Source organism: Polypterus senegalus, chromosome 9, assembly GCF_016835505.1.
Source record: "Polypterus senegalus isolate Bchr_013 chromosome 9, ASM1683550v1, whole genome shotgun sequence".
Taxonomy (NCBI): domain Eukaryota; kingdom Metazoa; phylum Chordata; class Cladistia; order Polypteriformes; family Polypteridae; genus Polypterus; species Polypterus senegalus.
Window position 1 is genome coordinate 26068702 of NC_053162.1, and position 24335 is coordinate 26093036.

Below are 24335 nucleotides of genomic sequence, written 5' to 3' on the forward strand. Positions count from 1 at the left end.
GTAGACCTCTGCCATCAAATTGTAGTGAGGCACAAATCAGGGCATGGGTATCAACCCATTTCTAAAAACGTGTTTTTCGAGGATCACAGTGGCCTAAATAATTATAAAATGGAATTAGCTTGTAATCATTAGCTGGGGCCTCATGCATAATGCCGTGTGTAGAATTCGCACTATAACATGACGTAAGCACAAAAGCCGAAATGTACTTGCGCACAAAAATTTTCAGATGCAGGAATCTGTGCGTTTGCCAACTTCCATGTTCTTCCACTACATAAATCCCAGTCAGCGTGAAAAGTAATGCCCATGCATGCGCCTGCTGTCCCACCCCACTCCTCCCAGAATTATGCCTCTTTGAATATGCAAATCAATATAAATTGTCCTTAAGCTCAGCATTCTGAGAAAAGACAATGGGAAAAGCACGGGCGAAAATATAAGAATTTCAGTGAATACCAAGTGGAGGCAAAGGAAAACGTACTATTTGTAAGTTTAAACAGTGGTATAAACAAGAAAAGGAAGGCGATTGAGTGACATAGCGTGTCGGAGAAACTCGAAAGCTCAAGTTCACAAAGTCGCACAGTGCCCAAAATAAAAAAGTTGTCACATATCAAAGTCGCCGTGAAAAGGCGAGTTGTAGCCCAACGGCTGAGTGTCCTTTGAAAACTTACTAGGGTACAGAGAAAAAAAAAAAAGGCACACAGTGGGGAAAAAAGCACGAAATGTCAACTTTAATATTGAAATTTCCACTTTAATCACATAGTTTATTTTGTCATTAAAGTAGAACATCATAAACTTCATCCTAAAATTGTTTAATTTATTAGTTTCTCTAATCCCATCGTAACTAAAGTAGCAAGTTAAATAATTTGTTTTTTATTTGGTCTTCTATGTGCTCTATGTGTGTGAATCACTACGTGATTCTTAAACCGGCTTTCTCTTCCTCCGACTGGACACAGAATTCATTACATTCGTGATATTACAGCTCTCTGAATAATTAAAATACTGAGATGTATACGTGATATCATTTTCATGATGACAGGAGTTAAATCATGTTATTAAACATGGGAACACGATGGCACAGTGATTGTTCATGTCCCAGATGCTTGCTGCGCCATGCGCGACCTTCGATGAAATACTTACAGAATACTTACAGAAGTTCTGTCTCTTTCAAACGTACTAACCTCGAATTCCTGTCCTTACTTTTCTTTCTCCAAGTAACCAATCGCCACACAATCAACTTTGTAATAGACTTTAAGCCATGTGTAAACTTACAACCCCGATTCTTCAAAACTTTTAAGGAACATTGAAATATCTTCGTAGTACGTGTTTAATTATTCTATCCATCTATCCTTCCAGTGTTACGCGAGTCCCAGTAAGAATACAGTGCGAGGCAGGAACAATCCGTGAACGAAGCACCAGCTAATAGCTAGCGCGGCGACACCATGTCCTGGCATGTTTAATTATTGACAATATAGATTATTTAAATGAAGTTAAAGTTTTATCTGTATAATATAATAAACATATTTTGCTGCATTTCATCTTAAAAATGATATCGTCATCATATGTAAATACGCGATTTATGAAGTGCCTCAGGTTGCACAATATTTTAACTGCAAGTTTACAGTGAGGTAATTCTACTTATAAGTACAGACAGTTCTTCAAGGAGCACTTGATTAAATACGTTTACAGTTCTTGGGATGAAACTCCTTCTTAACCGCAAGGTCCGTACAGGAAAGTCTTTGAAAGGTTTGCCGTGTTAAAGCAGTTCAATAGACAGTATGGCTGAGGCAGCGTGTGCTTGATGCTTTATACCGATAATTCTCTTTCTCAGCTTCTGTAGATCTTTGATTCCTCACTCAGATACAGTGATACACAGTAAATACTCCAAGTGGTGCAGTGAGAGTAATATGGAAAAAGATGATTCGCTGTGGCAACACCTAACGGGAGCAGCTGAAAGAAGAAAAAAAAGGTGCAGTGAGAGTAACAACACTAAAGCAGCTATGGTATTTAGAATAGTTTGACCATTCTGTGGACCATTATATTGCTACTGGTTAATTACAATCAGAAGCATTAAACTAATAAAACAATATGCTGTTAATTTCACTGTATTTATAAAGCCACGTCAGGAAAGGAAAGGATTACCACACAGGAACAGTAGCACTGCTTTGATGCTGGGTGCCGCCAGTCTGCAAAACCGAGCGCAGAACTTGCGTACGACAGGGTATGAGGTACCGTGAAAATGTGTGTGGCTTTACGGTAAGTTTAGGTTTTATACATCGTGATTTGAACGTGGAAATGTTCTTATGCAATATTTATGTGGATACGCACCATTTATACATGAGGCCACAGGACTCTTCCTAAAATTGTCCATTCAGCTAAACTGAGTAACCAGGCGTGTAGGGCCTTCATCAGGATGATGACCAAGACTCCAGTGGCACCTCTAAAAGTCATCTGCTGAAATGGAAACAAATTTTGAAAAGACGACTAACTCAGCAACACTCCATTAATCAGGCATTTATGATGGAGTGTATAGACAGATGCCACTTGAGTAAAAGGCATATGACACCTCACTATGAAATTGACTAATGCCATTTAATGGACTCTGGTCTGATGAGAAAAAATGTAACTGTCTGGCAAGGCCATTTTAACAGCATCATAAGATGTCAGGGCCATCTTAACATCATCATTACCCCAGGGCAAAGTAGTTAGCTGGGGCCCCTGTCTTGATAGCAAAACAGAAACATACATAGGCATCAGAAGCATCTTGGGCTCCTGTGCTCCTTGGGCCCCAGCCACTGCCCATTGTGCCCATATGTTAAGATGGCCCTGCTTTTTGGGCAGAACTCCAAGAACTATGTCTGGCGTAGACAAAGCACTGCTCATCACCTGCCAAATACCACCCCTATGGTGAATGCAGGAAGTGTGGAGTAGTAGTAAAGGCTTTGGACTTCAAGCCCTGACGTTGTGAGTTTTAATCCCACTACTGCCACTGTGTGACCATGAGCAAGTCACTTCATTTGCTTGTGCTCCAACTGGAACAACAAAAGAAAAGTAAAGAAATTGTATTTAAAATGTTGTAAGTCACCTTGGATAAAGGCATCAATCAAATAAGTAAATGTAAACGGCAAATCATGTTATGGGGATGTTTAATAGACCGGTCAGAATTGGGGTAAGGATGAATGCAGCCAAATACAGAAAGGTCCTCCAAGAAAACCTGTATCAGACTGCACCTGACCTCAGGCTGGGGTGGTTCACCTTTCAGCAGGACAATGACCCAAAACACATAGCCAAGACAACACTAGGGTGGCTCTGGGACAAGTCTGACTGTCCTCGAGTTGCCTGGTAAAAAACACATTTATGTCCCATGGAACATCTCAAGAGAGACCAGAAGATGGCAGCTTACAGAGGCGTTTCGTCCATTCTAACGGAGCCTGAGAGGCACTGTCATGAAGAATGGATTAAACTGACCAAATTTAAGCATGCAAAGCTTTAAACACTAAATATAAAGTAGATTTGTTAGTGTAAATCGTTATCTGCCAGATCTGCGTCATCATCGTTCAGTATCATGCTCATACATCGTACACTATAGGCAATATTTTATCGTAGGACGTTTCTCATTTTCGATTCATTTTCTACCTAAGTATGGATGTTCTCCAAACCCAGCACCTATTGCTGCACCTTTTAGAAAAATCCTGGAAAGGTTTGGAATACGGTATTGTCATTGTAACGCAGGTCTCTTTCGACAGTTGTTTGTCGAAACTGGCTCCTTTCGATCCGATGGTGCAGTAACTACACTCCAATATGCTGCAATAGCCCGCATTGTCGCTCTAGAGATGGGCGGGGTCTAGAAATGTGATTGACAGCAGGGTAATCACAGGCGTACTTAGCTCTGCGTTCCAGGATCATCTGGAACTTTCTCGTTATACCTTTCAAGTCCGAGAAAGCTTGAGAAAGCAAGTGGAGAACCCATGGCATTATAAACACAGCCTTGCAGATGATAACTGAGTAACTGTGAAAAGGGACATTGAACAACGATCGGGAACACCGCGAGAGGGGAACAGCCTGCCTAAGAAGTGACTGTTAGTTTTACGGAGCGTTTGCGAGTTTGAGTCTGCTAGAAGACTGCTGTAAATGATTTGTTGAGGAATAAACGCGCCCGTTAATGGGCTTAACTTCCATTCGCTGTGTGTCTTGGTCTTTCCATTTCGGTGTTCATTACAGTACAATGTTAAAAAGTGCAGTATAATCCGTTATATGGTGACGGATAAACAAACTGCTAGCACTGTAACTTGAAATAAACTGTTCCAAGGCTTAAATTGTGTTTATGTATACTGTGGGTTTTAGCATTCTTAATCGAAATTGGAATATATCATATTAATTATTAAAACTATTATGTCATAATACATGTATTATACTGTAATCTTATATTTTTCAGCGCTTAATTACAAGCTGTAGGTAACTGTTATGTTGAGTCCAAATTGCTTGCCAATCAGAAGTGGCCGTCAGCGGAAGCCGATAACTATGTATTTATGTGTGTATGTATGCGAGTCTCTTGGCACTAATTGGGTCTCTAATAAGTGATTGACAGGCATTTCTCGCTTCTGATTGGTTCTCATCCAGCGCCCCTCGCAGCCAACTGGTTCTTTGCGAACACGCCCATTTTGATGCTCCACCCATATCCTTTCCCCCAATCCTCCCACCTGACTAAGTTTCTCACCGTGGCTGACAGACAGTGTGTTTAACGCTCGTGGGTGTTTTGTTCGAAAAAAACATTTGAGGAGAACAAGAGTTAACGCACGCACAAAACAACAGGTAAATTCTAAATCTCCTGTGTCATACACATATTCACATGTTTTGTTATTGCAGTTATTAAAGGTAATTTTTTTTAACTTTGGAATGCATTAAACCTCGCCAACGCAGATTGTATTATTGTGCAAGCTTCAAGTTTTCAGAATATATGTTTGAAGTTACTGCGTGCGTGTGTAGAGTGTCATGTCAAATTTTAAAAGAATAATAAAAACGATCCGTTGTCTGCAGTGGGGTGCATGGTCATTAAAAGTGACAACTTTGCATGTTCAGCGTAAGGTACGTTTCTGTCCAAGATGACATATGCAGGTGTATGTTGAAGCTTTCCCTAAAATCAAGAATCCTGTGCTTTGGTGAACCTTCCAGGCTTAATCTAAGTAGTTGCAGCATTCTGATTAACAATTGTGGAATTTCACAGTAGTTATAAAAACAAGTCACTGTTATAAGAAGCGCCATGTGGTCTTCCACTTCTCGAAGTGTTTGCTGACTATTTTTTAAACTGACTGAACCCTCTGAATTCACCACATGGAAGAATAGGGCCCAAAATAGACCCCTCTCACTTTTTTACGATCCCACGCGTCATCTTGCGTCTAAATATTAACCCTTTGTTGGGAGATCCCCGAAAACGAGTTGGGGAAGCACACGATTAAATCTGTACAAATTATTACAATATAGCACCTTTTACACCAGGTGCGATAAGGGCACTTGCCAGGATCGCAAAACAAATAAGGACCTTATTGCAATGCTTGTGCACACCAACCCAAATCAATTCACAGGGACTATAGTTTGGCGAAGTTGCTTCTGCACAGGTTAAAGTTCCCACTGTGAGTCACAGGTGGGGATTGAAGTGGCAGCCTTGTGGTTTCTGGTCCACAATCATAACTTACTGGGTATTATAAACATTCCCAAATGGGAGTTTAAGATTATGTGACGGTTATAAACCTGGCATATAATAAAACAAGTAACGTGTCTAGTTTGGTTTACTGTTCATGCCTAATCTATAATGGTTGTCATAGTAAAAATTGTAAGAATTATGAGGACCTTGATTATACGGTATAATAGAGACTACGTTGTGTTTTTGAAACTAGAATTGCACTGGTAATAATGAATGCAGTCAGAATCTCCTTTTCCCTTTTGTGCAGAGCTTTACAGCATTCAGAACATTCTGCATTAAGGTAGTTGTTAGATTAGCTTTAGTTAACATTTTATAAATGCACACTGAAAATGAATTTAATTACATGATTTGGTTGTTTTCAGTCGGATCATCATGATAGGGTTTTCTGCAGTTTGGTTCCTTAAGTACTTTGGAGTAACATTTCTGTTTCTTAGTGACAGGATGATAGGGTTAATTTTGTGTACTGCATGTTTTTACACTATATTGACTTGTATAAGTGATGAAGAGTGGATGTGACTGCGAGTATTGCTTGCCACAAATGGCTCCAGCAATTCTGAGCTGGCTTAAAGAAGCTCATTAATGGATAGATCAGAACCATAAACATTTACTGTCATTTTGGCTAAAGCATGTATTCTTTGGTTATAATTTTTACTTAACATTATTATCTCAAAGCTATACTTTGTGCATGTGTTGATGGAATCCTATATGGAATGAGCAAGAAGTCTAAAAGTCATGGAAGAATGATGGAGTTTCCTATATTGCGAAGCTTGCTTTGTACTCTGATGTGGCTAATGTGCTAGAGTAGCTTCATGTTTATCTGAATCTTTTATCCAAGGTGACTTAAAATCTACTGTATATGTGTGTTGTATAGTTGTTTCCATACTTCTTTGTGATATGCTTAGGGTCATGGAGTGTGTAGGTAGAGGAGGCTAGAAAACCAACCTCACGGTTCACAGTTCATTGCCTTCACGTTTGCCACAGACATATACAGTACAAACAAACCACTGTACACTGATCAAACAAATACCAGGTTTGTGTACCAAGCACATCAATTATGTATTGGTGGTCTAGGCAAAGCTTTTCACACAGTGCATTAGAATTCATCATGAAATGAAAGGACAGAAATGAAAAAACTTCAAAATTGTTACTGTTATTTTACAAATGGCTTTTGTTGAACATTTAACTAACACTAAGCAGGTTTACAATGGCTATATTCACCCCTTGGATGTTTTCACATTTTATTGTTACACAACATTGAATCACAGTGGATTTAATTTGACTTTTTTGAAATTGGTTAACAGCAAAAAGTCTCATTAGTGTCAAAGTGATAAAAGGTTTCAACAAAGGGGTCTCATTTAATTAAAGAGATGACATGCATTTCATAAGTATTCACGCTCTTTAAAATCAGTATTTATTGGATGTACTTTTTCAGCCATGACAGACTCGTGTAAGTATTCACTCACATTAACATCCTCTTTAATATGACACACCTAAATCCTCACTAGTGCAGTAGTCCCATAATGAGTTCAATGGAGATCACTTGTCTGGGGTTTCCATCAATTTGAGTATAAATGTGCCAGTATGTGGAAGGTCCAACTTGACGTGATTGAGTATGGTGGCCTAACCAACACAAGGAAGACAAAAAAGGACACTCCGGGCGGCTCTGTGAAAAGGTGATCAATCTTTAAGATATGAAAAGAGTACAGCACAGCTGTAAACCTGCCTGGAGCAGACTGTCCACAAACATTGTGTGATTGTGCAAGAAAAAGACTAGTAAGGGAATACACCAGGATAGCTATGAGAACTCAGAAGGAGTTACAAGCTACAAGTCACGTCAAGTTGGGGAGCATGCACTGGTACAGTGTGTTACCGCACCCACTACACGATGAAACAACTCGGATCCCAGTTTGCAACCCCCTAGGTAGACAAGCGGTTCAGTCACACCCTCCAGAAATGACCCTCTATCTGCCGCAGCCACGTGTTACATGGGCGATCCCTTGGCCTGGTCCAGCCACTTGGATCCCCAACAATGAGGATCTTACAAGCTGGATCACCCTCGGGGGAAACACGTCACATGGCCGTAGTGCCGTAACTACAAGCTACATTAGATAAAATTGGAGTGACTTTGTAGGCATCAACTTCTGCCTGGTTGCTTTACCATTCACAGCTTTATGGCAGACAAAATCACTGCTAAATAAAAATGCATGTGACATCTTGGCTAGAAATTACCAGAAGGCACGTGAGAGCATCCAGAGTCAACTACAAGAAGGTTCCATGGTCTGATGAGTCCAAAATTAACCTTTTTGGCTATCAGACTAAGAACCATGTTTGGAGTTAGCTGGACACTGCATATTATTAAAAGCACACCATCCTCACTGTGAAGCATGGTGGTGGGTATGGGGATGCTTTTCTGTAAGCAGGCCCTGGAAGGCTTGTGATGGTGAAAAGAATAGTGGCAAAAATACAGAGAAATCAAATCCTGAAGGTAAATCAGGAAGCCTTTTTACACAAGTCGCGCTTCTAAACTGAGGACCCACGTTTCCCTTGGTCCATTGGCCAAGAGTCCTTTCTTCATTTCAAAAGCAAGAACCCCTGTGAAAGAGTTCCGGGTTGACTACTTTTATTTTACCAGGTTGATGTAACAATATTTTAGCAAAAAATGAATTCATTTTGCATGTTTTCAGAATATGACTGGAAGTCTTGATATGGATTATGCCAAACAAGTAATACAGGATATTTTTCCACCGATTGCTGTTGTCCAGCATTAGTCATTGCCTGCTTCCAGTAAAGCATTAAATTTATTAGCTATGTTTTGCATGAAAACATCTTTTCTCTGCCATCACTACAAACTACATGGGGTAACAAACATTTTGAAAGATGTCATTTTTGGATGGAATATTCCTTGAAATGTTTTCTTGTTGTTTTCAAATAGGGAAGGTTAATTGACACTCCTCTGGGGATTGCACTGCCAACCTCATACTTTATCCATCCATTATACAACCCGCTATATCCTAACTACAGGGTCACGGGGGTCTGCTGGAGCCAATCCCAGCCAAGACAGGGCGCAAGGCACGAAACAAACCCCGGGCAGGGCGCAAACACACACACACACCCACACACCCACCAAGCACACACTAGGGACAATTTAGGATTGCCAGTGCACCTAACCTCCATGTCTTTGGGCTGTGGGAGGAAACCGGAGTACCCGGAGGAAACCCACACAGACATGGGGAGAACATGCAAACTCCACGCAGGGAGGACCCAGGAAGCAAACCCGGGTCTCCTAACTGTGAGCCACTCATACTTTATATTTTTGTAATATCCAGCCTGGAGACTGGTGGGATTACACGTAAGAAAATGTGTCACACAACAACCAGGTGGCTGAGTCAGTACTGCATTGATAAATGGAGAACCAAATAACCAGTCAGTATAAACAACCATCAAGATGCAGCATGCTCTACAGCCATGGTTCTCAGCCTTTATGGCCGTAGGTCCCGGTTTTTCTTTATGTTTGTTAATTGATAACCCCCTCAGGAAGTCAAAGTGTATGGTTGGGGTGGTGGGGGGAAGGTTTCCACTTGATGAAACAAGCAATTAGAAATGTGTGGTTGAGAAATACCTCCCTACAGGTCTTAATGGGGCCTTAACAGTTATTACGTTGTGGGTATGGCAGTAAGAGAGCAGTCACGAGAGGCCATTGAGAAGTTTGATGAATTCTTCTAAATTGATTCCTACACAGGGTTCCTTGAGTTAATTATCTGCTATATATTATGTAAGGCAGGCAGCCTAGGATTTGCCAAGGGAGCTTAACCCTTTAATTAAAAAGTATGAATCAGTGGTGCAAGAATACCAGGGGCAGCTCTGATGAGGAGGCCCCAAGACCGACAGAGAGCATTCCTGACTCCAGAAACAGTTGCTGGATGAGATTTTAAAGGCCTTACATAGCTAAAAATCCACAGAGTCGATAAAACATGCATACTGAGGTGGTTAAATGAAGAAAAGCTTGGGTCTGAAAGATGGAAGATGAGAAAGCAGAGTGTTTTTAATGTGATACTGTGGTTGGGGTCATAAAGCCACTCTGCCATATAATACCGGATTACAAAGCCTGTATAGAAGGGTTAAGAGAAAGTTCAGGGAAAGTTTATATTTTGCTAATGTTGTGCTTTGTTTTGTCCCCGTGATCTTCCCACCTTTGCCTTATTTTTTTCGACAGAACACTTTTTTTCCCATGTTTTTGGTGTCCTGACATTATCCTTGGTAAATGGGTACCACAAGAGCATGCACTGAAGTTCAAGGGAAACTGCTTAAAGTGCTTTTTTAAAGTGACTTGTTTACACAAGTGCATGGTAAAGTTGTTTACCTGTTTCTTCTCTTAGAGCCCTTGAAATTGGAATGTCTTTCCCAGGTTTTTCAGGTAGCTTTAGCAAGTCAGTTTTAGGGTGTGAACATGTAACACTTTAGCCGTGACATTATTCTCTCTCCATTTAGAGTCCTTAACCTATCGTCAAACATTTTCAGTTACAAAATCAGTGTCAGTGTTCAATAGGTTTAATATAGCGGTGTCTAACTCCGGTCCTGGTGGGCTGCAGCGGCTCCAGGTTTCCATTCTAATAATTTGGGGAGCATGCACTGGTACAGTGTGTTGCCCAACCCACTACACAAATAAACAACTCGGGATCTTGGTTGGCAACCCCCCAGGCAGACACGCGGTCCAGTTCCACCCGCCAGAAATGACCCTCTGTATTCCGCAGCCAGGTGTTAAGTGGGCGACCCCTTGGCCTGGTCTAGCCACTCGGGTCCCCAACAATGAGGATCTTACGAGTTGGATCACCTTAGGGGAAATGCGCCACATGGCCGTAGTGCTATAATTGACGCTCCCTCACAATGCAGGTAATGTGCCTCATTCGGGAGTCCATGAGCATCCGCTCATTCAGCACAAAGTCAAACCAACGGTACCCAAGGATTTTCCGGAGAAACACAGTACCATAGGAGTCCAGGCTTCGTCTCAGGTCACTGGATAGCGTCCATGTTTCGCAACCATATAGCAAGACAGGAAGCACCACGACTCTAAAGACTTGGACCTTCATCCTTTTTTCAGCGACCTCATGGCCCCTCATGCTCTCCCAATCTGTCTACTGACTTCATAGGAAGAGTCATCAGAGACATGAATGTCACTGCCAGGGTAAGTAAACCTCTCGACAAGGTTGACACTCTCTCCGCAAACAGACACACTGCTGATGGCTGTGCCCAAGAGGTCATTAAAGGCCTGGATGTTGGTTTTTATCCAGGACACTCGCAAGCCCAGATACTCAGACTTCTTGCTCAGTCTATCGAGTGCCCTGATCAGAGCCTCCATAGACTCCGCGAAGATCACAGCATCGTTAGAAAAGTCAAGATACGTGAATCTTTCTTCACCAACAGATACCCCACAGACCTTGCTCAACACCCATTCTAACCATCTTCTTATTTATTGAGCTGTTTTTGCTGCTGATTAACTTGTTTTCACTTAGTTTTAATTGATGTGACTCAGACCCCTTAGTTGTGTCTTTTACCTTAATGAGCCAAAAAACAATAATGAGACACAAAACCAGCTGCCACATGACCAGCTAACCTGAAAATAAAGAAAGGTAAAGGTCTTGGTCATGTTGGTCTGCTCAGGTCACCAAAACATCTTGATGATGGTCTTGGAAAAAATGGAAAATCAGCATTCTGCTGTGACAGAATGAGAGCAGCAACAAGTCATGATATTCAATAACGGCTTTAATTAACAGCAAGAATTGGCTTCTCTTTAAGAAACTGATTGGAGTGAAATTGGCTGGAGTTGATGGAGAAGTTTAGAGAAGGCCAGGAGTTGCATTGCGTCTTTGTGGACCTGGAGAAAGCATATAACAGGGTGCCTCGAGAGGAGTTGTGGTATTGTATGAGGAAGTCGGGAGTAGCAGAGAAGTATGTAAGAGTTGTACAGGATATGTACGAGGGAAGTGTGACAGTGGTGAGGTCTGTGTTAAGAGTGACGGATGCATTTAAGTTGGAGGTGGAATTACATCAGGGATCGGCTCTAAGTCCTTTCTTATTTGCAATGGTGACGGACAGGTTGAAAAACGAGATTAGACAGGAGTCCCAGTGGACTATGATGTTTGCTGATGACATTGTGATCTGTAGCGATAGTAGGGAGCAGGTTGAGGAGACCCTGGAGAGGTGGAGATATGTGGTAGAGAGGAGAGGAATGAAGATCAGTAGGAACAACACGACAGGATACATGTGTGTAAATGAGGGGGAGGTCAGTGGAATGGTGAGGATGCAGGGAGTACAGTTACTGAAGTTGGATGAGTTTAAATACTTGGGATCAACAGTACAGAGTAATGGGTATTGTGGAAGAGAGGTGAAAAAGAGAGTGCAGGCAGGGTGGAATGGATGGAGAAGAGTGTCAGGAGTGATTTGTGACAGACGGGTATCAGCTAGAGTAAAAGGGAAAGTCTACAGGACAGTAGTGAGACCAGCTATGTTATATGGGTTGGAAATGATGGCACTGACCACAAAGCAGGAGACGGATCTGGAGGTGGCAGAGTTAAGATTTGCATTGGGTGTGACGAGGATTAGAAATGAGTACATTAGAGGGTCAGCTCAGGTTGGATGGTTGGGAGACAAAGTCAGAGAGGCGAGATTGCGTTGTTTTGGACATGTGCAGAGGAGAAATGCTGAGTATATTCGGAGAAGTATGCTAAGGATAGAGCTGCCAGGGAAGAAAAAAAGAGGAAGGCCTAAGCGAAGGTTTATGGATCTGGTGAAAGAGGACATGCAGGTGATGGGTGTAAAAGAACAAGATGCAGAGGACAGAAAGATATGGAAGAAGATGATCCGCTGTGGAACCCCTAGCTGGAGCAGCCGAAAGAAGATGAAGTCTGTTGGCTCATTTCACATCTTATTACTGTTTGGCAGCCATTTAATGAAGAAACAAATCAATTCAGATGACTGAAAAACAGGGCTCTTAAAATGAAGGGAAAAGGAGTTAATTAGCAGTGAAAACTGCTGGCCGATTAGGATAAGGGTTAGAATGAAAACCTGCAGCCACTGCGGCCCACCAGGACTGGAGCAGGACACCCCTGGTGTAATGCATTTGGGTAATGGAAGAATCCAGAGATTTCAGGGTATACTCCGAGTTTGACTAGAATTATTTGCTAATCGTTGCACCAGGGAGTGGTAGAGCATTGGATGTTGGCAGGCATGCAAATAAGAATTCAATACAAATCATTTTGTACATTAAATATTACTGCGGAGTTTAGCGTTGTAGGGTGTGATGCTGAAATATTGGGAATGCAGTAAACAAGCAAGTTACTAGAATGTGAAATAAAGATGTAGGGGCCATTAAATTAATGAGTATAATTTAGAAAGAGATGCCATTCAAGTTTCAAAGCATAAATTTCACATACACATTTAATACCCATTTTACATTGAATAATACAGAATAGGTGGCTTTTACACAAGTAAATGTTATAATGCCTTGTTAGGTATAAAGTACTTTGCCCAACTGAGAGCTGCAATTTAGGGTTAGGTGGAATTTCACCATTCTTTTACTGTTTAGTTTAATTTGAAGTAAAATAAACATATTCAAAAATAGTAGGAGGAAAGTTTGCTTTTTTACTTTCTCATATACGAAGTATAGGAAAAGTTTTGTAATCTTCCAAAAATTTGATTTTGAGATTTTGATGAATCTCTGAAGTTTTAGACCTCCGAAAATACCATTTTTGGAATTATGCCTCTCTGTGTGTGTATGTAAGAACGATAACTTTAGTATGCTTTCAGTTAGGTCAACTAAATTTTGTATACAACTTTTAGGTACAAATGTAGATTTCTATTAACTTTTGGGTTATTTCCACTAACCAGAAGTTGTACTTTTTTATTCATGCAGCTGCAGAGTCCAATTTATTCAATTTTACTTTTATTTTAATTGTTGATTCTGTCATTGATTTGATTTGTTTTTGATGGTTCTTTAATGTACATAATATAAAAATATAAGCATTGTCTTGTGATTTACTCCTCAAATATCCATCCCCATATCTGAGTATGTGAGAAAGTCTAGGGGAGACCATTCCTGATTTTTTAAGACTGCGTTTATGTGGATTTTTCCTCCCTCATCACAAAGAATAGGCTCTGTGATCAATTGATGCCTCATCCAGATCTGAGTGAGGTTGTGCCCAGTTCTCTGGGCATAATCTCCAGTCCACTGCAACCTTGAATTAAATGAAGTCAGTTTCAGAATGTAGTTAAAAGCAATGGAAAATTAGTAGTGTGTGACATTGGTTGCTAATGTGAGTGAATGTTAGAGGTGTGATGCCAATAAAAATATTTGTAGCGGTTTCAGAAAGCATTTAGGACCCTTTACTTTTATTCACATATTGCAAGTTGCAGCCTTGTGCTAAAATTGTTTAAATTAATTTTTCCAAACATCAAGCAATAATCAGTATTCCTGAATGTTAAACCAAATTCAGTATTTTAGAAACTGTTGCAATTGTATTAAAAATTAAAACTCAAATATCCGATTGCCTTTAGTCAGTACTTCAATGAAGCACCTTTGAAAGTGATTCCATCCTGGAGTTCTCTTAAATTTGTCATGTCAAGCTTCATACACCTGGACTTGGAGATTTTCTGCAGTTGTCCTCTGCAGAGCCTGCCAAGCTCTGTCAGAATGGTGACTGTCAGTGAACAACGTTTTCAAGTCTGTCCAGAGATGTTCAATTGGGTCAAGTCTAGGCTCTGGCTGGGCAACTCAAGGGCATTCACAGAGTTGTGCTTAAACCACTCCAGTGCTGTCTTTGCTTTGTGCTCATTGTCTGGTTGGAAAGTGTACCTTTGGCCCAGTCTGATGTCCAAAGTGATCTGGAACAGGTTTTCATTAAGGATATTTCTGTATTTTGCTCCATTCAGCTTTCTCTCAACTCTGTCCAGTCTCTTAGTTTGTGACACTGGAAAACAACCCACAACATAAAAGTGCCACCACCATGCTTCAGTGTTTTAATGTTATAGCACAGGTGATGTGCAGCAGCTGGTTTCCTCCAGACATGATGCTAATCTTGGTTTTACCAGACTGGAAAATCTTATTTTCCACAGTCTAAGAGTGCTCTCATGTGCCTTTTATTAATTATTATTCTGGACACTGGACAAAACCCAGATTAGTGGAGTCTTGCAGCGATGGTTGCCCTTCCAGAAGTTTCTCACATCTACACACAGGTTCTCTGGAGCTTTGCCAAAGTGACCATTGGTTTCTTGATCACTTGATCTTACCAAAGGTCTTTCCCAGTTGCTTAGTTTGGTCAGACTTCCAGTTCCTGGAAGAGTCATGAATGTTCTAACGTCTTCCATTTAGGAGATATGGAGGCCATTGTGCTCCTGTGGACTTTCAATGTAGCTGGAATATTTTGTACTCTTTCTCTTTACGGTGTCCTTTGTCTTGGCTAGGCTTTACAAGCAATTCCTTTAGCCTTGGCTTTTGTTCTAATATATATTGTTAACTACTCCTATAGACAGCTGTGTGCCTTTCTTAATCATGTGCAACCAATTGAATTGACCATAGTTGGACTCCAAACAAGGTGTAGAAACATCTCAGTGATGATCATTTGAATGGGATGCAGCTGAGCCATATTTCAAGCAAAGAGTCTGAATACTTATGTCAGTGTGATGTTTCAGTTTTTTATTTTTTAATAAAATTAGCAAAAATTTCAAAAATCCTGTAAGTTTTACATGGAAGGCAAATCCAATTTAAGGACTGCAATTGCTAAAATCTCCCAACTCCATAGTCACTGAAGCTGTCGCCTAAAGTGAATCACAGCGCATGACTAAATACAAAATTGTTTATGAGTTTTCATGCTGATTCCAAGATTCACATTCCATCACACGTGTAGTACAAGGTGAGGGAGGTTGTAGCAGCCATTTGACATAAAGATAGCTGGAGTATGTACAATAACACTACGGAAGAGTATGCAAACACTATAGACAGCTTGGGTGCAGTATGCCCCCTTCAAAAATTCAAAGTCATTTGATAAATTAATTCAATTCACTTCAAGATTGGGTGCCACAATGGCCACTAATTTCAATGGTAGAGGAAGCATGTCTATTCACAGTGTTATCATGAATTTCTCTTTGATTATTTCAGACTATAGGGAGGCACAGTGGGTGATGCGGCCATGCCATGGATCTAGTGTCCTAGATTCAAATTCTGTACCTGATCATTGTCCACATGAGTGTGCCTGTTTTCTCTGTGTCTGTATATTTTTTTATCTGGTATTCTTGTTTACTCCCACATGCCTAAAAATATACCTGTTATATTAATTGGTCTTCTGTTAGTATGAGTGAATGGGCTCTGTGATGTACTGGGGCCACGTCCATGGCTATTTTCTAGCTTATGCTCATGGAAGAGCCTTTGACGAGTCTCGATCTGAATTAAGTGGGTGCAAACACAAAATATTGTTATTTCATCATATAGAGATGTATAATGTTACCTATGCAAGCTCAGAGCAGACATTTTTTATCAGGAGACTGCATTCCTTTAATATGGGTAGTGAGATCCTTTATATACTTTACAACTAGTGAGATCCTTTATATACTTTACAACTCCGTGATATCCAGTGTGGCATGTTGTGTCGGTAACTTCACTTCAAGAGAGACCCATTGAATCAACAAGCTAATTAAGAAGGCAGACTCTGTTATGGGACACACTCTCGACCCATTAGAGGTAGTAGTGGAAGAAGGAGAGAATGAAGGCAAAATAAATGGCCAGTATAAACTATGGTGAATATCCTCTCTCTGGCATACTATCTAGCACTTTTAGGCAACATATTTTTCTACAGAAGTGTGTCAAGAAATGATACTGGGGCTCGTTCATACCTACGGCAACACGCCTTCATAGTGCTTTGTTGTGACTGTGATTGCTTTTTTATCTATAACCAAGTCAGAAGTGTTTATTCTTTTTTTCTTCCATAATTCTTGGGCATATTTGAGGATGGTTGTTTTTGTTTTGGGCGGTACGGTTGTGCAGCGGTAGCACTGCTGCCTCACAATTAGAAGATCTGGGTTTGCTTCCCGGGTCCTCCCTGCATGGAGTTTGCATGTTCTCCCCGTGTCTGCTTGGGTTTCCTCCCACAGTCCAAAGACATGCAAGGTTAGATGCACTGGCGATCCTAAATTGTCCCTAGTGTGTGCTTGGTGTGTGTGTGTGCCCTGCGTTGTGCTGGCGCCCTGACCGGGGTTTGTTTCCTGCCTTGCGCACTGTGTTGGCTGGGATTGGCTACAGCAGACCCCCCGTGACCCTGTAGTTAGGATATAGTGGGTTGGATAATGGATGGATGTTTTTGTTGTGTTATATGTTTAAGTTCTCCCGTGGATAAGTTGGGGCTTGATTTTACTGTATAATTTCCAGTATTTTATAATGTCGGTCATATAAGTCGAATGTGGAAAACTCGCACTATTGATCGAAGAGATTATGATATGCTAACACCCACCAGAAAGAGTAACCAAGGAGCACACTGCCTATATTTTCTGTGTATTGTGCCTACGTGATTACACGGTAATACCCGAACTATTCCGAAGCGACATTTGCACTTCTTTGTGTTTTTTGTATCTTGCATCCTTATACACCTTTATCGTAAGCACATCCCTTATCTACGATGGAGCGTTTGATCAAAAGAAAATATGAAGCTGGTTTTAAATTAAAAGTTGTTGAAGTAGCGAAAGAAATTGGTAACTGCGCTGCTGCAACAAAATTCAATGCATCTGAGAAACTGATACGAGATTGGAAGAAGCAAGATGATGTAAAAAAAAAAAAAAATTAAGTGTTGTATTTTTGAACGGGCGTATGATTTTTGGTCTGATTTTATGATTGATTTTTCAGGTTTCAAGATCCGACTTATACGTGTGTATATACAGTATTTCTTTAATGTTTGTAAAACTAAATTCCTCCTTGGAATAAATAAAGATGAATGTATGAATCTGTCTGTCTGTCTGTGAAATGGTTAAAAATCACATCAGTGATAAAATGAGAACAAGGCCACCTATGAATATTATGTAAAAATCAAGGAATGTGTAAGTTCAGTACTAGATACAGTATTATTGTAGACTGGGAACTGTAGTACACCATAACCTGCAATGGTTGAAGATTTGTGTATATTTATTAGTGGAAGTGATTTTATTGTGCTAGTTATGTGATTTGTTGTCTGGTACACTTGGTGGTTCACTGTGAGACTATGATTAATTATCCATACTTGGAACTTCAAACTATAGGGAATTGCTTTGTCCCCAGAGAAATGACTATTTGAACCTCTTTATATAAAAGTGAATGCTAAAATGCTAACATTAAATTTTGCATCTAAAATACCTTTACAGATGAGTTCTTTAAAATAATTCCATTCTTCTGAAATTATGTGTTATGTTTTATATGGAGAAAGGTTTTTATTATACTTTTGATACCTTCTGTACTCTGTTGTTAACCAGCAGTTTATCTTGAAGTTGAAGTCTTGAAGTTAAACTTTAATTTTTGAAAGACCAACAAAGCTGAAAGGTACATAGAGTTGTTCTAATGTAAATAATCGTACTGTCTCAATGTTTCAAAATAATTTTAAAATACTGGCAAATGTAAAGGTTCAATGTTCAGCTGTGTCTGTAGGCACTGACCTCATTTCCCATTAATGTGTAAAACTGTAGAGTATGTACTGTATGTATGTACATAAGGGTGAAAGAACTTGATTTGGTTAGTGGCAACTATAGTAAATGTGGAACTAGTGCCAGAGATATTCTGCCTTTTAAAGGTACAGTTGGATGTATTTATAGCATAACATTCTGAAACCCACTCAGTCTGATTGAGGGCAAAGGGGAATGGAGCCTATCATTGCAGAATTTGGTAAAAAGCAGAAACTAAGCCAGGTCACACTAACAAATTCATTACCATCAGGACAATTTATACTTAGTAATTAGCAAAGGGATGCAGGAGATAACCCAGAATCCTGAGGAACATCACTCATAGTGGGCAGAACATGGACAACAATATGAAAGAGGGCTTTGAATCCAGGATGTTGGATCTGAAAGACCGCACCACTAGGCAGTGTGCCACCTCACTCCTTGGAAATATGGAGAGTTTATATTAGAACAGGTGGAAAAATCAATGCAGAAGAGTATGATGGTATTCTGCACTGCAATATATAATTGATATATTGAGAAGCAATGCAGAATATATTTATTTTCATATTTTGTGGCATGTGTGGGTGTGGAAATCTCTGAAATAGTGCTAACACAGCATTGTAACCTCTGTTTAAAATATAAAAGGCATTTTATTGATACTTAGTGTAGCTGTTGAATTAGTGAAAACATTTAGATGTGAATGTTTAAGTTAAAAATAAGTATTATTTGAAAATAATTGAATGTAGTTTAAATATTCTGGGTACCATGTGAACATTTGTACTGTATGTGCTTTTTTATATTATCAGTATTTTTTCTTTTTTTCTCATACTGCTCCTGTAAAGCATGAAGTCCTTATTTCTTATGCATTATTTCTCTAAAGGCACTGGTGAAATGTGCAGCCATTACGCAGGCAGTGGTCAGATTATTTGGAACACTTGTACTCCTGCTTTACAGTGGTCCGTTTATTTTAATATTTTTCTTCCGACTGATTGCCAAAATGGAAGATTAAGACTTTTAAAACTAAAGGAAAAGAAGGAGGACTTTTACAAGAAAGTGACAAAGATTTTCATAGAGACGGATAGTCGCATAGACTTCATTTACAAATAAAAGTAAGACCATAAATGGTTTCAGTTTCATAAAAAATGGGATCAGACTAGGAAAAAAAACATTGATTACATCATCAGAATTAAAAGCTTTTAAAAACAACTGAATATTTAAATTAAGGTCAAAACTGAAATTTTTGTTTAGACCACTCTATACTTTCAATTGTACTGAATGAGTATGAATTGTGGAATTGCAACGGCAAATGTAGAACACATGGAGGGTGCAGAGTAAATGCGCTCTCTCTCGCCACTATAAATGTAACATTCTTTCTTAGCCAGGTATGTGCCTTACCTATGTGTGTGTGTAAAGAAATGCTGATGAGATATGAAACATAACCAGTAGCCAATGTGCATGCTGCCAATTAAATAGTGAATCAGCTACTTTTTTGGGTTTATATATTTGTAAATCTGACTCTGAAGGAGTCGGTGCCTCACCAGCCATGAACCTCACTACACGTCGCTGGCCCTCACAAAGTGCTTTTCCCCCAAGACTCCCCCAACAGCACATCTAGCGAGACACGATCTCAATATCAACACACATCTGGTGATTTACAACAAACCCATTTTCCCTCAGCGTGCCGTTAACATTGTATTCATGTGTATTAATTGCTATTATCACTTGTTACGAGTCTGTGCACTGATACTGTAACTTTGATACCGCTGTTAAATGCACTTTTTGATGTGTTTGGGTTCGTATGGGTGCAGTGGTGTAACCGTAACATTGCTGCCTCACAATAAAAAGACCATGGGTTTGTGTCCCACATGGGGTGCAAAGCATTTTAATTAGTGTGGAAAAAACTCCATGTAAATATAAAATATTATTATTATAAGCCCAAAATATTTATTTTATTTCAAAAAGGGAAAGAAATGTTATTGCTAATACTGTGTACTTTTTTGATTTTACACACTTTTAGATGTGCCTTAGGTCAGATATGAGAAAAATGTTTATTTTATTTCAAAAGGGAAACCCATTTTTTGCTGTTACTGTGCACTATTTTGTTTTTATGCACTTTGAGATATGCCTAGGTTAGATATGACCAAAATACTTATTTTTTTTATTTCAAAAGTGGTAAATAAGTATTGCTGCTATTTTAAATTCTGCTCAGTTATAGCTTTTTTAATTGTTTTTTTGTGCACTTTTTGATGTGTCTGTGTCAGATGTGACCAAATTTAACACTAGAATTACCAGAGCCTACGAAAAAACTTGTAGATCCGTCCCACCTTAAATCGCTTCTCACCTCTCCGTCAGTGTTGTTTTGTCCTGTAAATGTGTCGATAAGCAGCAAGCAGCCAGCAGCTTGCTATCACATCCCCCCACCCCACACAGTTTTCTCAGCTCAAGTCTGTTTACCTGCGTGTCAGTTGCTTAGAGTTGTATAGAGTGAGAAGTAAAGCAAAATGACACCTTTCATAAATAATTGTGAATTTCCCCTTGGGATTAATAAAGTATCTATCTATCTATCTAATACTATATCGTTATTTGGAACACTTGCATTTCATGTGTATTCTGTGTCTACAACGATCTATGCACAGTAAACACATTGTTAAAACAGAAACGTTTTTCATATTTTAGTAATAATTGACAAAATGTAGACATGAAGTGTATAATGCATGAAGCCTGAAGTCCAAATATCAAAGAAACACTTTCACAAAAGGTACAAATATAACAGAACAAGCGCGATTCTATTCAAGAATATAACTGCAGAAAAAGAACCCACTTTAGGGCGTGACATTGACACGCATTATAACACGAGTTATTTACTTCTACAGCTTAAAGTCACAAGTAGAGTGCAGAGCTTCCCATGTACATATACAAAGTACAGCGATGGCAAAAGTACATTCTTGCTCCGATGTAGAACAGTCGTCATGATCTGAGTTCACCTCTGTTATAGCACATCTTTATGTGAAAACACAACAGTGTGAAATGCGAGGGGGGGTGGGATTGTGAATGCGCCTTAGAGAATAAAACTGAATAAAAAAAACAAAGCTAACCTTTACAAGTATCATAAATTACACCGGCTGTTACAGAATGGAATTAAATGTTTTACTGTGTACTGTATGTTTTTATTCTAAAATAGTAAGAATACATGCAGCTCACTTCTCAAAATGGACTCGTCCGGGATCGAACCCGTGAGGTTTTGATTACTAGTCAACAGTTGATACCATTGTGCCACCGAAGCAGATATGCAGATAAACAGACTTGAGCTGAGAAAACTGTGTGGGGTGGGGGGATGTTCTAGCAGACTGCTGGCTGCTTATCAACACATTTACAGGATAAAAGACACTAACGGAGAGGTGAGAAGCGATTTAAGGTGGGACGGATCTACGAGGTTTTTCGTAGGCTCTAGTAATTCTAGTGTTAAAAGGGAAACAATGAATAAAAATGACTTGTTTTCCAATACATTAATTTGTGTTGGTTTAAAATTTTTCATTACCTGCTGCTTACTTGCCACTGAAGATGTCTGGCCTGGTTGAATTTCTTGGTTTGAAAATCTGGCCCAATTGAATTTGTAATTGAATAGCTCTGGTATACTGTATATGAATTACTATATATACTTTTATTTATACCAATCATTTTTCATACACAGAACGTTTTGTTGAATTGTTCTGTTTTTTTCTGTAAAATGTTTTTCTTTAAAATTACCAGCATCCCTGCTGTTAATCTTTGGCAAATATTCCACTGGAAAGCACATCAGCCTTTCTTCTAAAGTGTGAAAAGATCTAAGCACTCTTTTGGAGGGATCTCAGACCAATGCTCCCTACAGAACATTCCAAGATCCCTTATAAAGGTTTGTGCTTGATGTCTGCAACCAGCTGTTCATTTGATTTTATTTTGAAGCAGACTGTATGAGGCATAGAGTCTTCCAGTTAGATCAAAGTGCATGAAAGTCCAGCTTTTCTATAGTCTTCTGAGCCATTGCCTCATAGACTGCTGAGCAGCACATATATTGTAGTCATTAAAAATGTAATCTAAACAAAACCTAACAACATAGTTGATATGAGACATTACCGTCTTAAACAAGTGTCACATTAAATTATCTTGAATTTTTAATTGATTTGCAATGTTAAATTGACTTGGTGTGGGATTGTGTGTTTAACTGTGTTTTACAAACAGCCAGCATCTTTTATACGATGAGTTGCCGCCTTCAAGCTATTGGTCTTTGGAGAATCATCAGCTTACTCAGATGCTGCTACAGAAAAAAAGGTTTGCAAAATATGCACTGGAGAGGTGGATGGTGAAGTGTTAAATGTCGCATTAGGGAATTTAAGCTTTCATGTCTTTAGATGGAGGATATCATCTAGCAAATATTATGCTGCTGTATGAAGTAACTATAAACCACTAAGTTTAAGCTTAACCTGCATCACAGGTAAATTAGTGGGAGGAATTATTTCAGAAAAGATTGATCATTACTCATCGATAACAGGAGTATTGGCAAACAGCATGGATTCACATGTGTTTTACTGGCATGCAGGAATTCTGTAAAGAAATGACAAAAACATCCAGTAAGAGAGATGTATATGATATTCTTTATTTTGATTTTCAGAAGGCTTTTGATGAGGTACCACATGAACATTTAGTGATGAAACTTAAACAAGTAGGAATTCAAGGTGTGGTGTGTCGGTGGAAGCAAAGGGTTATGGTCAGAGGAACATTTTTAGAATTAGATAAGCAAAAAAACAGCAAGTTAGTTGTGTATGCAGGTGATACCAAACTAGGTGGCTTGAATCAACTGCATTGTTGCAGAGGGATCTGGGCATCATACAGGCTTGGAGAGATTTGTTACAGATGTTCCAGGATTGAGAGGTATGAGTAATAAGAGGTGCTTGCATTGAACCTTTTCAGTTTAAACAGATGGAGTTTAAGAATTGTCACAATTGAAGTGTTAAAAGATATGAAAAAATTATTACAGTATATTACAGTTGTTGTTATATATATATAATATTGTAAGAGACGGCCGGGATGCTCTTGCGTGGGAAGGATGGGGGAAGGCAGATTTTCAAGGACGCTGCCTCCCCCAAAATGCTGGATGGCAGCTCCCCTGGAGTGGAGCTGGGAGGTGTGGAGGAGAGAATTATTGTTATTATTATTATTGAGAATATTGTGTTCATTTAATTCCCTGTTTATTGTGGCTGGGGTGCTATGGAGGCACTGTTTTTTTCAAGAAGAAACATTAAAATACTTAGTGCTTTTACCCTCTGTCCTGTGCATCTGTCTGTTGGGTTTAAGGGGCAACAGTAACCTCTGGCGTTTACAATATGTATTTATGTATGTATGTATTCTTCAACAAGAACGTAGGAACATAGTTGGTAACTAGTTAAAAGTAAATTTTGCACAAAGTGTAAAGTTTTTCTTCACAAAAAAGACAATTGACACATGGAAAGAATTTCCATGCAGTATAGTAAAGAGTGGGAGTTGAGGGACCTTCAAATCTTGACTTGATATTATTTGGAGAATGGGATTATTGGTTGAATGACCTGTTCTGATGCTCTAATAATGATGGGAACTGGAGGATTGACAGAAATATACTGTATTTATGAAAGGAGTAGGAAGATGAGTGGATGCAGTTGAAAGAAACATTTAAATAAAAATTTGAGGGTCTATGTAGTTGTGGAGAGAACATGCAAACTTTACATGGACAGTAGCTGCTAACCACTGCACCATCATTCCATCCCAGTGGTAGCGGCTACACAAAATATACATATTTGAATAGTAAGTAAACATTTGTGCTAATTGTGCTTAATGATCATGTCCCCCCCCCGCACGCCCCCCTCCACCCCCCAAAAGTTATCCCTACTGATGGAGGATCGCGGGAATTGTGGGGTAGAGGCATTCTTTCATAGGATTGGCCGGCTGTTCAGCCATGGAATGG

At 39.5% G+C, this 24335-nt stretch overlaps 1 protein-coding gene across 1 annotated transcript in view; it reads left to right on the forward strand.

The window, feature by feature from the left end:
• The first annotated feature begins 4694 nt into the window (after positions 1–4694).
• sardh (sarcosine dehydrogenase) overlaps positions 4695–24335 on the forward strand; it is a 249311-nt gene continuing 229670 nt past the window's right edge. The window contains exon 1 of the mRNA XM_039762751.1: positions 4695–4806. The gene's annotated coding sequence lies outside the window, so the exon portion shown is untranslated. The remainder of the gene's footprint in view (positions 4807–24335) is intronic.